General features: G+C 47.4%; 1 protein-coding gene across 2 annotated transcripts in view; it reads left to right on the plus strand.

Annotated features, from left to right (window-relative positions):
• The first annotated feature begins 6,421 nt into the window (after positions 1 to 6,421).
• LOC310693450 (uncharacterized protein C15orf39 homolog) overlaps positions 6,422 to 14,427 on the plus strand; it is a 42,370-nt gene continuing 34,364 nt past the window's right edge. The window contains exon 1 of one of the 2 annotated variants that reach the window (XM_083475568.1): positions 6,422 to 7,104. The gene's annotated coding sequence lies outside the window, so the exon portion shown is untranslated. The remainder of the gene's footprint in view (positions 7,105 to 14,427) is intronic. The other variant, XM_083475567.1, reaches the window with a different exon arrangement.

The following is a 14,427-nucleotide window of genomic DNA, read 5'->3' on the forward strand; positions in this document are numbered from 1 at the left end:
TGACATCTGGTGGGACGGTGTTCCACAGGGAGGGCGCCACTACTGAGAAGGCTCTCTGTCTGGTTCCCTGTAACTTGGCTTCTTGCAGTGAGGGAACCGCCAGAAGGCCCTTGGATCTGGACCTCAGTGTCCGGGTAGAACAATGGAGGTGGAGATGCTCCTTCAGGTATACAGGACCGAGGCCGTTTAGGGCTTTAAAGGTCAGCACCAACACTTTGAATTGTGCTCGGAAACGTACTGGGAGCCAATGTAGGTCTTTCAAGACTGGTGTTATATGGTCTTGGCGGCCACTCCCAGTCACCAGTCTAGCTGCCACGTTCTGGATTAGTTGTAGTTTCCGGGTAACCTTCAAAGGTAGCCCCACGTAGAGCGCTTTGCAGTAGTCCAAGCGGGAGATAACCAGAGCATGCACCACTCTGGCAAGGCAGTCTGCAGGCAGATGAAATACATGGAAACTGTATTTCAACAACAGCCCCAGGACCACATGTTCCTCATCCCTGGTGCAGCAGTTCCAGTTTCACAAGAGGCCCAGGTTCAAATTCCTGATCAGCTGTGAGATTGATCTTGGGCCAGCTCCGCCCACTAAGCCCAGGTCACCTCCCAGGGTTGATGGCCAATGGAATCATGTGTGCTGCCTTCTTTGAAAGGTAGGATACATATCTAATACATTTAATTAGCGCTTGTATTTTTATAGGTGAGGGATGTTAAGGCCGAGAAACAACTCTGAGCAACTGGAGCAAGGCAGGCTCTCGCAGAGCTCATTTGGTCTCAACTTGCAGTTATGGTTGCTATTGACAAAAAGCCTTGCTGACCTTCTAGTTAAGCTTAATCTGTTTATGCACTGGGTGACCTTGGGACGGTCGCCTCCTTTCAGGTTAGCTTCCTTCAGAAAGGAAAGGAAAATGTTTCAGCAAAAGGGCCATAGATCAGTAGTAGAGAATATGCTTTGAGAGGGAAATGTTCCAGGTTCATTTCCAGGTATGACCCTTCCATGAAACCCTGGAGAGCCAGTGCTAGTATTCATTGCAGAGCAAGACAAGAGAATCTGGGGGCTTCCAGATACCGCTGGACTACAATGTCCATCATCCTAACCATTTGCAACACTGGCTTGGACTGATGGGAGTTGGAGTCCAACATCTGCAGGGCTCAGGTCTGCTCTAGCAGGGATGCCCTTTCAGCCCATCACTGCAAATGGAGGCAGGAGTTAGATTAAGCCAGTTAATTTCAACAGGCACTTGTAGGCAATAGGCTAGGGTTGGGCCGCTAGGGAAATGCTCCTGAAGGAGAATCGTAGAATTGTAGAGAGTTGGCAGGCACCCTGAGGATCATCTAGTCCAACCCCTCCAATGAAGGAATCTCAACTAAAGCATCCATGACACATGGCCACCCAACCTCTACTTAAAAACCTCCGAGAAAGGAAAGCCCACAACCTTCTGGGAGAGACCATTCCACTGTTGAACAGATCTTAGAGAAGAGCTGTTGAGGGTTCCCTTCTCCATGCAAGGCATAAGAACCTAGATATCTGGTCAGCCTCTCTCTCTCGGCTTTGTGGAGGTGTTTTGCTTGCTTCTGTTCAGGCTTTCCCTACCCATGGGTCTTGTTAGGTGAAACTTTCCACTCTGAGCTGGCAGCTCATCAAAAGCCAGAAGGTTCTTGCATCATTCACTGAAGTCTCCCTTGTTGTCAAAGGTTGGCAAGGGGAGGGGAGGGAGGGAGGAAGGGGAGGGGAGGAGGAACAACAGGAGAGGAAGGGGAATGCCTTATTCTACAGTTCGGCTGGCTGAATTTTCTTTCAAAGGGCGTCTGGTGGAAAGATGAGTCAGTCTCTCTCCCTCTCCCTCTCTCCTTCTCTCTGATAAAGTCTGGAATCCAGGAGTGGGGAAGCTCGGGCCCCGGTGGGGCTCCCCAGGCTACACTTGAAGTATTTTTGCTAGGCAGGAGATGCTAGGGACTCAACCTGTGACCTTCTGCATTCAAGGCAGGTGCCCTAACCATTGAGAAACAGCCCTTCTCAAAGGCTCAAGTGGACTGTCTTATCTCGATGTCACGGTGAGCTTCACCAGCCAGTATTATGCCAGACAAACAGAACCAGGTTTCAGGGAGCTCTGGCAGTATGTCCTCCGGTGAGCTCCCTCCTCTATCCATGGGTCCTGATGGACTTCCCAGGTTGTGATGGCAGCACTTGGAAGGAGGTTTTGGCCACCCCTTTCAATTTCCCACAATGCCCTGGAAGTCAGAATGCATAGATCTAGTTGCCTGCCTATGCTTGAAGCACCGGGGAGGGGAAATAAATATTATAATATAATATAATATAATATAATATAATATAATATAATATAATATAATATAATATAATATAATATAATATAATATAATATAATATAATATAATATAATATAATATAATGGCAAGCATGAGCAGTCAGCCCTGCAGGATACTGAGGCCCTGGCAAGGTTGACAGATGTTGACACCAGCCTTGAGATCAACCCTCTGTTGAAAATCTACAGATTCAGACCGACTCTTCCTCTTTTTCTGGCAATTTGGCAATGAGGGAGAATGACTGTGCCCTTGTGGGCCCCCCTTCCTTATTTAAAATTGGCTTCTTAGAAATTTCCTAAAGCACGCAGGGAAAGAGTTGTGCAGAAAAGGACCACGAACCTGGAACAACTCCTGCAATGAGGAAAGGTCGCAGAGTTTGGGGCTTTTAAGATAGCAGTCTGCGTCTTTATTGGATTTGCAATCGTTTTCACATATGAAATTGTTTTAATAGTTTGCGTATATGGAGTTGTTTCTAACTGCTGATGTTTTTACTGTGAATCCCTTCAGGTTATTCTGTGGAAAGTGATTCATAACTAGGATCAAATAGATAGATAGATAGATAGATAGATAGATAGATAGATAGATAGTGGGGGTGGGGGTGGAGAAAGGGCATAGAGGGAAGTTTTTATCTTTCCCTCATAATATTAGAACCAAGGGTCTCTCAATGAAGCTGAAGGGTAGGAGATGCAGGACAGGCCAAAGGAAGGGCTGCACAATAGTGCACTGTGGAATATGGAATTCTCTCCAAAGGGATGCAGTGATGGCCACCAATTTGAGCAGCTTTAAAAGGAGATTAGGCAGAATTATGGAGGATGAGGCTACTGGAGGTGGTATGTCTCTGAAAGGCAGCTGCAGGCAGAACCTCAAAGCAGGAAGCCAATGTGGCCCTCTGGGAATCTCTGTCTGGTCCTTCAAACTCTCCATACATCCCTCATTGGCCTTACTTCCCACCCTCTTTGGATATTTGTGGCTGGCTGGAAGGTTCCCTTGAACTCTGACGATGACTCTGGCTTGCCTGGCTGAGTGCCTGTAGAGCACCTGAGCCTCAGGATCTCAAGTAAAACTCATATCTGTTAGTCTACCCACTTTTACTTCTGGCTCTGTGCACCATGGGCACGTGGCCCCTGGCAGGTTTCCCAGAAAGCAACGTGGCCCTTGGGTTCAAAAAGTACGGTGCTCCCTTTCCTGGACAATTCAAAGGACTCATTTTGACCCTTCAAGTTCTGAAAGTTTGGATGTGGTTATTGAAAGCACCGCCTCTCTGCCCTCAATATGAACCTGCTGCTGTCATGCAATGCTTGTCAGAGGATCCACGATCCACGGCCATGCAATTTGCCAATCCACATCTAAACATGTGGCCGTAAAATACCAAAATGTGTACAGAGAAATGTCATTGCATGTTCAGAGTGCTGAAAATGTTGCTGACATATTTACAAAACCGTTGTCGTTTGTAAAGAACAAGCAAATGTGTGAAAGCTTGGGTTTGCAGAGCAAAGTTGGGTAAAATACTCTGTATGTGCTCCGAAGTTAATTGCACTGTGTGAGAGCTGTGAGGGGGGTGTTGGGAAACTGTGTACGTGCAGCTACTCATACAGAGCCAATTAAGGTTTGGCAGACAGCCAGAGGGTCGTGTGAAGGAGTACCGTAAGTCTGCCTGGTGATAACAGAGGCATGGAGACAGCTCTCTGACTGGTCAAACTCTCTCAAGGGAGTGATAATTAATGGCCCACTAACTGGAATGTGTTAGTTCAGAGTTTGTGAGTTCAGAGTTCTGTGTCAGTGTAGGAATTGTGAGTTGTGTGAGAGAGAGCTAGCTAAAGATCCGTGTTCTGTTCCTGTAAATAGTCCACTATAATGAACACCTAACTACAAGTTCCTGGTTCCTGCTTCGTCTATCCTGTCTGCAGCCAAGTTGCCAATTGCTTCCATGGATTCTGCGTTGACTCTGCTAGGTCTGGGTAAGGTCCTGCAACTAGTCAGAAAGTCATGAAACGTCAAATTGGTTTTGCTAATAAGTCACACTTCTCTGAAGTCTCTCAGCCTCACTCACCTCACAGAGTGTTTGTTGTGGGGGAGGAAGGGAAAGGAGATTGTTAGCCGCTTTGAGTAGTGATAAAGCGTAGTGATAAAGCGGGATATCAAATCCAAACTCTTCTTCAATTTAACAGGCAATGCTGTCAGTGGTTAATTCCTGGCTTCTGTTTTTATAGTTCGTGTTTTATTGTCTTGATGTCAGATGTCATTGCCTGTGGCTTTCTTCCTTTGGGATGGAAAGGCAGGATATAGATAATAGATAAGACGCAAGGACAAATGTACACTTATTACACAATCAACTGATCATCTAGAAATATGTGATGATGTAGAACAGGCAATGACTTCTCAGAAGGGAGGACTCTGGGAAAATTTTCAAAGAGGAATTTAAGGGATAGTGTGCCCCCCATGTTTTTTAATTGTCAGACAGTTGCCGTACTTATGTTCTGGCCCCCCTTAATGGGGAGGTGTTCTTAAAGCTGTAACAACTGAATTCTGATGTCATTCTAACCCATGTTTCGCAAAGTTTCGCTGGGGTTGGTTGTGAACTCCCAACTGGCAAACTGCGATATAAAGCTGTGACCTTGCACATGCATATCTGGAAATAAAGGTGAGATTCGACCCTCTATGGTCTGCTTTGGGACCTGAGGTGTTACAGTGGAAACCTTTGCATGTCTCATTGTGTTCAGTGGGGCTTACTCCCAGGAAGAACTAACAAGGACTGCAGCCTCAGAGTAGGGAGACCTGCTTAGACACAGCCAGGATATTTTTTTTGGGGGGGGGCAGGACACCCACCTGCCATCATCTGCCTAGCAGATTCAGAATAAAATGTCTCAACCACAGTTGATTTAAATTACCGTATTTTTCGTCCTATAAGATGCACCAGACCACAATACGTACCTAGTTTTTGGAGGAGGAAAACAAGAAAAAAAATATTCTGAATCTCAGAAGCCAGAACAGCAAGAGGGATCGTTGCGCAGTGAAAGCAGCGATCCCTCTTGCTGTTCTGGCTCCTGTGATAGCTGTGCAGCCTGCATTCGCTCCATAAGACGCACACACATTTCCCCTTACTTTTTAGGAGGGAAAAAGTGAGTCTTATAGACCAAAAATTCCAGTACTTTCTTTTGACCCGAGTGCTCAGAAAAACCTGTCAAAATCTTCCTACAATTTCTACTTTTCGTTAAGTATTTGTATTTATTTACTTGGGGTTTTTCTTGAGGGGGGAGCAGCTTGCCCCCCTGGCTATGCCCATGACCTCCAGTACCTATATCACAGGACAGGAACCCTGCTTCCTTGAGAGAAAGGTAAAGGGACCCCTGACCATTAGGTCCAGTCGCGGATGACTCTGGGGTTGTGGCGCTCATCTCGCTTTATTGGCTGAGGGAGCCGGTGTACAGCTTCCGGGTCATGTGGCCAGCATGACTAAGCCGCTTCTGGCGAACCAGAGCAGCGCACGGAAATGCTGTTTACCTTCCCGCCAGAGCGGTACCTATTCATCTACTTGCACTTTGTGCTTTCGAACTGTTAGGTTGGCAGGAGCAGGGACCGAGCAACGGGAGCTCACCTCGTCGCAGGGATTCGAACTGCCCACCTTCTGAGCGACAAGTCCTAGGCTCTGTGGTTTAACCCACAGACCCCACTGAATTCAGTAGCACTACTTCCAGCTGGTTAGGATCACAGTCTTGGCTCCTGCTTTCCAAAACCTAAAGGGTGGGGAGACAGCTGGGCCTTTTTTCTCCCATTCCAAGAACTGGCTACCTGGCAGGGTTGTTGTGTATGTTCCTTCGAGTTGAGCTGTGATTCTTGCATTCTGGGGGTTGGGCTAGAATATGATGCCCCTTCTAGCTCCATGATTCTATGAGCTCCTTGTTGAAAGGAATTGAATGAGCAACAAGTAATTCAAAAAGGGTAAAAGGTAATAAGAATAAGATGATGATGATGATGCAAAGGACTTGGCTCCACGCGCATGCTCTTTATCTTACTGGCTTCTTTTCTGTCTTTGCGAACTTTCTAGCCTCTTTCTTTTCCGCCTGTTGATGCAACCTCTCCGCGTGGGATCCGATTGGCTCGGCTCGTCCCGAATCCGGATTACGCGGAAGGTTGCCATCACATTTCTGCCTCTTCGGCTCCTCCCTTCTCCCTCGCGCGCCCTCACCCTCCGGACTCCCCTTCGCTCCTTTCCTCCTCCCGCGAGGCGGGGAGGGACCGGAGAGACACACGCACACAGAGATCCCTTTCAGATGACTGAAGCAGCAGCAGCGGCTCCGGATCAAGCTCTCGTCGCTTCCTTTCTGCAAAGTGGTTTTGTGTTTTTGTGTGTGTGTTGGCGCGTGGAGAACCAACGGGGGACGGCGGGGAAAAAGAAGTCCAGACAGAGTTTTTAGGCCTGGGCAAGTCGGATATGAGTTTTCCCTTTTTATAAAAGGAGAAGAAGCGAAATCAGTCCGGATCAGCGCTCGCTACAGATCTGGATCCTCTATTTGCTGCCTGCCTCTTTTAGGCACCCGGAGTTCGTTCGGCCGGCTCGGATCCGAGTGCGCCCTGCGTTTGCAACTTTTACCTCCTGTGAGGCTGCCTTTTTCTATTTCTTTTTTCTTTTTTTAAATAGAGAAACCATCTCGTCCTCTGCTACCACTTGCTCCCCCGCCCGGAGCCTCCCGGAGCGATTCCCCACCCTACCGGGGGACTAAGATGCGCTTCTGGGGGGCAGCCTTACCTGCGGGGAGCGACGGAGTCCGACCCCGGCAGCTCCAGGTAAGATCGGCTCCTCTCCGCGCAAGATTTAAGCCCGCTTTCCAGCGATGGAGAAACGGCGGCTGCCTCAAACCAGCCCTTGGAAGGCGCGCTGGAAGCGTAAAATTGTAGAGTTGGGAAGAGGTCCCGGGTTCATCTAGTCCAACGCCGAGCAATGAAGGAATCTCAACTCGCTCATACATGGGGGATCGTGGCATTATTATTATTATTAATAATAATAATTTGAATTTATATACCGCCCTAGACCCGGAGGTCTCAGGACGGTTCACAGAAAATAAATAATTTTATTATTTATACCCCGCCCATCTGGCTGGGTTTCACTCTCCGGGCGGCTTAGAGCACATTAAAAATGGTAAAACATTAGACATACCCCCCCCCCCATGAACCAGGGTTGCCTTCAGATGTTGCCTTCTAAAAGTCAGAGGGTTGTTTGTTTCCATATACTGACAGAGAGATATCACACACACACGAAAACACACGACTTCCCCTCCTTCCCTCTCTCCTTGCAACTTACCGGAGGCATGTTTACTCGGGAGTAAGCCCCGCTGCGCCCACTAAATTAAGTCAGTCTTTGTCAGGATGGTAGCCCCGGGCTGCATCCCTGTCAAAGGATGGGAGTAGGAGCCCCGTGGAGTTTGCGTGGGTCCTACTCGCGAGTAAACACGGAGGTTTGGGAAGGAGGTATACGCGCGTGCGTGTGTTGGGGAGGGCTGCCTGCCCCCCGTCTGAAACGGCCTTTTGTTAACCTGGCCTCCCCAATGTAGACAGAAGTAAGCCAGAACAAAACCCGGAATGATAAGCATCGCGATTGCATCACTTTGCTGGCCTGGGGAGGCGGCCAGGGCGCATTTCCAAAAGCACCCAGGTGTTCAGCTGTGCGGAGGGGAGGGGGGTGTTTGGGTTGGTGTCTGGCGGAGAAGCGTCTCCTCCAAGATAAACAGAGAGCCTTAAAAAAAAAAAAGAAGAAGAAGGAAGGAAGGAAGGAAGGAAGGAAGGAGGAGAGCAAGCAAGCGTTGTTTAGTCTCTTGGTGCGTTTGGAAGGGTGCCCAAACGCGCTTTGCGGACTCGATCCCAAGAAGGGATCGTACGTTGGATGCCAGGGACCAGTTCTCGCTCTACCAAGCAGAATTCTCTTGGAACCATGCAGGAGATTGTGCTGGCTTATTTTTTTAAATCACAGGGCAATCTAGTTTGTTTAAAAGAAAGAAAACACAATTTTTAAATTGTTATTTAAATCAAGAGTTGCCTACCACTTAGGTTTCCTTGGAGACCTCTAATACAGAGGCTGGTTGCAAAGCACTCTGCACATGAGTGGAGGAACTCTGTTCCTCTGTTATTTTTCTGTTTGTGTGTGCCCTGTCCTGTTTTCCCCAAGACGTGAGCATTTAGGAAAATTAAGGCTTCAGTCTTTAGCTGTGTGGAGGAAGCTTCATTGGGGGGGGGGCGCTTAAGTTCTGGGGGGTGGGTGGAGGTAGCATGCCTAGAATTCTGGGTCCCAAACCCCCAAGGAGGTTTTTCTCAGATTTGCTGCCTGCTTACAAGAGCTAAGGAAGTAAGTAAAGCGTGGGCTTTCTCTTTCAGCAGCAGGAGGAGGTAACATAATCCCACCCCCCTAGAGGAGGGCTGACAAAAGTGTGTTGTGTTTTTCAATCCTGACACTCCTCCTCTTCTCTCTCTCTCTCTCTCTCTCTCTCTCTCTCTCCCCCCTCCCCCTTCTCATTTGCTAAAGGGTGGGATTTTTCCTTTGACGAAAACCCCAACAACTTGTTCCCACAAGATCATCTGTTTCTTGTTGGGTGCTTATGAAAATATAAGGGCCTTGAGGCTCTGGATAGGGCCTTCGTGACCATTTATGGATTGCCTAAGTTGTGTGTGTGGTTTATAGGAGTGCTTGCATGCGTGCACATGTCCGGGGCTGGAGACTGCTGCTCTGCAGGCACGTGGTCAGCGCCGGTTGAAAAGCCATGCGTTGCAGCAACGGATCTGTGGGCACCGCCTCTGTTCCGAAAGCTCGTGTTTGCGGTAACTATAGTGCTCGTGTACACAAATGCGCTCAGTGGGCAGAGTTTAGGAAATGCCATTGGTGTGAGTGAGTGTGTGATGCTTGGAGCAGAGGCATGGAGGAACAGTTTGGCTCCGTTTTCTCTGCGGATGCCCAGAATGAAGTAAGAAAGTCAGGCAACAAAGAAAGGGGGGTGTGTGTGTGAAAGGATGTCTCTTAGTTGCACCAAACCAGGGGTGAAGAATGTGCTTCCCTCCTGATGTTGCTGGACCCCAACTCCCACAGTGATGTGCGGCGATTTTTTGTTGTAGGGGGGCAGTTAGGGCCAGAGGCGCCAGCTTGTGAAGGCGATTTGGGGGGCAGGGAGCATCACAACTCCCTCCCTGAGCCAGGCAGAAGTTTCCCAGGCTTGGAAAGGAGGTGCCAGGGGTACATTTAGGGGGCCTAGTCCCCCTTGTAGTGGCGTAGCGTGGGGGGTGCAGGGGGGGCCGGCCGCACCGGGCACAACATCTGGGGGTTAGGGTTAGGGGGCGCAAATCCACGGGTTAGAGGGTGCAAATTACTTGCCTTGCCCCGGGTGCTGACAACCCACGCTACGCCACTGCCCCCTTGTAACGAGTTTTGTTGAATCAATAAAGATCAGGCCCTTCTGGCTGCTGGTTTGCTTCAATTTCATGGCTGTAGTCTTGTTTGACATTCTATCCTAAGCCTGCGGAACCCACTGCTGCACCCTAGTCCACTGACCACATGCCGCTGAACTCCCATCAGCATGACTGATGGTTGGGGAGCTATAGCACAACCACCGGCTGAAAGGCCGTAGGTTCTTCAATTCCACCACTGGTTTCGGTTGGGTATTTAATGCCTCTGAAGGAGTATATTGTGTGTGGGGGGGACCCTATGCATGTGTACTTGGAAGTAGCCCCCACTTGCCAAGTTCAGTTGGGTTTATTATTCTCAGCTCAGTGTCCACGGATTTCCATCTTTTGCATGCCAAGACATGTGCTGTGCTGCTAAGCTACGGCCTTTGTCCAGCGCACTTTGCCCGTTTACCCCAACCTATGCGTCCTTATCCTTGCGCTTCTTTTCCCTGTGTCACATTTTGGATTGTAAGCTCTCTGAGACAGGGACCCCCTCCCCCTTGTACTCTAGGAAGCACCATTCACACTAATGGCACCATCTCTTCTTCTTTGGCAATCCCTCGTCGCCAAGTAAGATTGTCTTCCATGAACACGGTTTTAACAGTGAGTCTGTAAGTGACTGTGGAGGACAATTCTGGATCCACATGGCCTTCCACAGTGGGGATATTGGTTTCCGGGTGGGAGTTGATCACGGTGAGCATGCCTTCCTCTTAGCACGATTCTCCCTTTTGTCCTGGGTTCGAGTGTCTTCAAAACCCATGACACCTTTGGTAAAGGCTGTTCTCCAACTGGAGCGCTCGTAGGCCAGTGTTTCCCAGTTGTCGGTGTATATACTACTTTTTTTAGATTTCCCTTGAGAGAATCTTTAAACCTCTTTTGTTGACCTCCAGGACTACGCTTTCCATTTTTTAAAGTTCGGAATAGAGTACTGGTAGTTTCTAACGGCACTAGATAGATAACAATAACAATATTTAACCAGAACTTTCTCTCTGTGTTCCATGGGGCTGTCCCAGGTAAGTCATAGCTGTCATCCTAGGCACACTTAGGAAGTTAGCCCTGTTGAACACAGGCAAGCTTACTCATCAGCAGTGCTTTTTTCTGGCAGTACTCAAGGGTACCCCCCGCCCCATGTTAAAAGTGTGGCACTTATTGTGACAACTTCATAGTGAGTACTGGTACAGTGGTGCCTCACAAGACGAAAAGAATCCGTTCTGTGATTCTCTTCATCTAGCGGTTTTTTTGTCTTGCGAAGCAAGCCCATTGACGGATTAGCGGATTAGCGCTATTAGCGGCTTTTAGCGGCTTATCAGCTTATCGGATCAGCTGATAAGCGGCTTAGAAAAAGGGGGGGAAGGAAAAAAAACCCCACAGGAACTCGCAATACATTTTCGTCTTGCGAAGCAAGCCCATAGGAGATTCGTTTTGTGAAGCACCTCCAAAACGGAAAACTCTTTCGTCTAGCGAGTTTTCTGTCTTGCGAGGCATTCGTCTTGCGGGGCACCACTGTACCTTTTTCCCTTTAAAAAAGTGCTGCTCATTAGAAAATACGCACAGGATTGTGCTGTTAGAGTGATACACACACACAGCTGTATTCAACTAATTGAAATTAACAAATCTTAATTACTTTTGTTGGCTGATTTCAAAGGGCCTAATGGATAGGACTGACATTGGATGCAGCTACCCCCTCCTAGATCGTAGGTTGATTTTATTGCCCCCACCTGTCGCCTCCTGCAACCTGTGTTTTCAACTGAGACGTTGATGACTTAGTGATTGTATTGTGACCTGCACAGTGATCTGAGGATGTAGGGAAGGATAAAAATAGCTCTAATAAATTGTCACTAATAATAACCAGAAGCACTGCCTGGTTACAGATAAAGAAGGCAGGTAACTTTGTTGGCCCATCAGGAAAAATCCGACCAGTGTTATTTGTAATGTTTCTGCTTGGCTATGAGTGGATATCAAACGTGGCAGAATGTTATGCCAGTGGTATTTGGTGTATTTGAGTTATTCCCCTATCATCAGTGGTAGTTACATCCTTCTGGACTCCCTAGTAATTATGACTATGGTTATGCCTAGCTATGTGCATTCTGTCAATGCCGGTGGAGTATTGTGAGCTACAGTCAGCAAGAGAGTTGCACGTTTCTAGCAGCCTGGAAATGCTTGTGAGCATTGGTACCATATAGACTTTGTCACTTTGATGTTAAGAGGAACCTCAAGTAAAATGGATGATATGCTGTGTGCACCTTAATCTAGTTTGGGATTGAACAACACAGTTGTTCAGAGACAAAAGGAAACTCTCAAGCAAGGCAACATTAACGGAGTTGCCAGCCGGTAGAGTTCCCCTGACAAAGGAGGTCTTTTTAAATTTTAAAAAAGTGCTTTATAAGTTGTACGCCTGTGTTTATATAATATGCAACAGAATGGCCATGAAACTGGAGGAAGGCATTTTCGATTTATGTTGTACTCAGCTCTTGTAAGACTGAAAATCAGCATGATGAGGCGACGGGTGGCTTTCTAGAAAACCTTACCAAATGTGTGTTTCTCTGAGACTGAAACTTTTTGGCTTGCTTGGTCAGGGTTTATAAAATGTGGGTAGGTCTCACTATTCAGGCCTGTGATGGGAAGCTGGACTTTGTGGATAGGCAATGTATTACAGTGGTACCTCGGGTTACAGACGCTTCAGGTTACAGACTCCGCTAGCCCAGAAATACCGTAGTACCTCACGTTAAGAACTTTGCTTCAGGATGAGAACAGAAATCGTGCTCCGGCAGCAGCGGGAGGCCCCATTAGCTAAAGTGGTGCTTCAGGTTAAGAATAGTTTCAGGTTAAGAACGGACCTCCAGAACAAATTAAGTTCTTAACCTGAGTTACCACTGTACTGAAATCTTGTGAAGGATAAGCTGTCGACACTGTACCTGCTATATTTTTAACACGTGCATGGGACAAACCTTAAAACTTTGGCACAGCAAATCCCTCTGATTGATACAGGTACACATGCCACGGAAAAGGGTTTGGCCATAGGTTTTCACACAGCATGGACACATGGACCCCATTTAAAGCAGTATTATATCACTTTGCACTGCCATTGCTTCCTCCAGGGAATCTGAGATTTGTGGTTCAAGGGTGCTGAGAGTTGCTAAGAGACCCCTGGTCCCTTTACAGAGCTACAATTCCTGGAGTGGTTTAACCAATCAGTCTTTCTTCCCGGGGAACTTTGGACCCCCCCTCCCCATTACATGCAGAAAACTCTGCTCTCCTTTCAACACCTCTGATACAACCTGTTAGACCAGCCTCCTCCAACCTGGCTCTTGCTGGATTACATCACCCATCATTCCCGACCCTTGGCTGGTGCTGATGGGATTTGTTGTCCAAGAAAAAGATCTTGGCTGCACTAGGCTGGCAAAGGCCGTGTTCGACAGAGGATTCTGGCCCAAGCAAACAGCAGCTAGGAGGCAAACTTCTGAATCTTTCTGATGCTCAGGATGGAGTCACTTGCCCAATAAAAGGCTTACCACACAGGTTATAGGAAGCTATCTTCTGCCAGATCAGATCATTGGTCCATCTAGATCTGCGTCAGCAAACTTTTTCAACAGGGGGTCAGTCCACTGTCCCTCAGAGCTTGTGGGGGACCAGACTATTTTTTTTGGGGGGGGGTTGGAATGAACAAATTCCTATGCCCCACAAATAGCCCAGAGGTGCAATTTAAATAAAAGCACACATTCTACTTATGTAAAAACACTCTGATTCCCGGACTGTCTGTGGGCCAGATTTAGAAGGCGCTTGGGCCGGATCCGGCTGCCGGGCCTTAGTTTGCTTACCCATAATCTAGATCAAAACTGGCAGCGGCTACTGACTCCAGGGTTTCAGACAGGAGCCTTTTCTGCTTGGAGATGCTAGGAATAAATTGTGAGACCTTTTGCATATGCAAAGCCATATGCTCTACCACAATGTAAATCTAGGCATGTTTGCGGAATTTGATCTTTGCAAATTCCTGTAGGAGGTGACCTCTTGGAATAATGTGCAGATAGACTCCTAAAGTTGGAAGAGACCCCATGGATCATCTACTCCAACCCCTTACAATCCAGGCATCTTGACTAATGCATCCACGACAGATGGCCATCTAACTGCTGCTTGAAAACCTCCCATGAAATCCTTTCTCACTGCTTTTTCTATGATTGAATGCATGGTTTACATCAATCATCAATCTCATTGAGATGACTTTTTGTACACACGGACTGTGTCTGTTAAACTGTTCATTTAAATTAGGATTGATAGATTATTCATGCTAACCTCATTGTAGAACAGCCATTCCTAAACATCATTTACAAACTTCCAGTTTTGGCTCTTGGAAATGCAAACAGAGTTGTTCTGATTTCCCAAACACAGCAATGCTAAATTGCACCCCTTTAAAAAAACTATCAGTTGTGTCATATTGCTGTTGTGACAATCAAACTTTAAAACACCACCAGAACCAATGATTTTTTGGGGGGAGATGATTTTGGTAGTGCAAAGTTTCATCCATGTGGTATTAAAATCCAAGTGATGACAGTAATGGATCCAGACTTTTGCCTTGCATGTGGGTAGAGCAACTAAGCCATGTTTGAGATCCACGTACAATATTTTCAGTATGTTTGTTGCACAACTGCCAATACTAGGAGGAACAGAAGCAAAATAGAACTGTGC

Source organism: Podarcis liolepis, assembly GCF_965112155.1.
Source record: "Podarcis liolepis genome assembly, chromosome: 14".
In the NCBI taxonomy this organism is placed as follows: domain Eukaryota; kingdom Metazoa; phylum Chordata; class Lepidosauria; order Squamata; family Lacertidae; genus Podarcis; species Podarcis liolepis.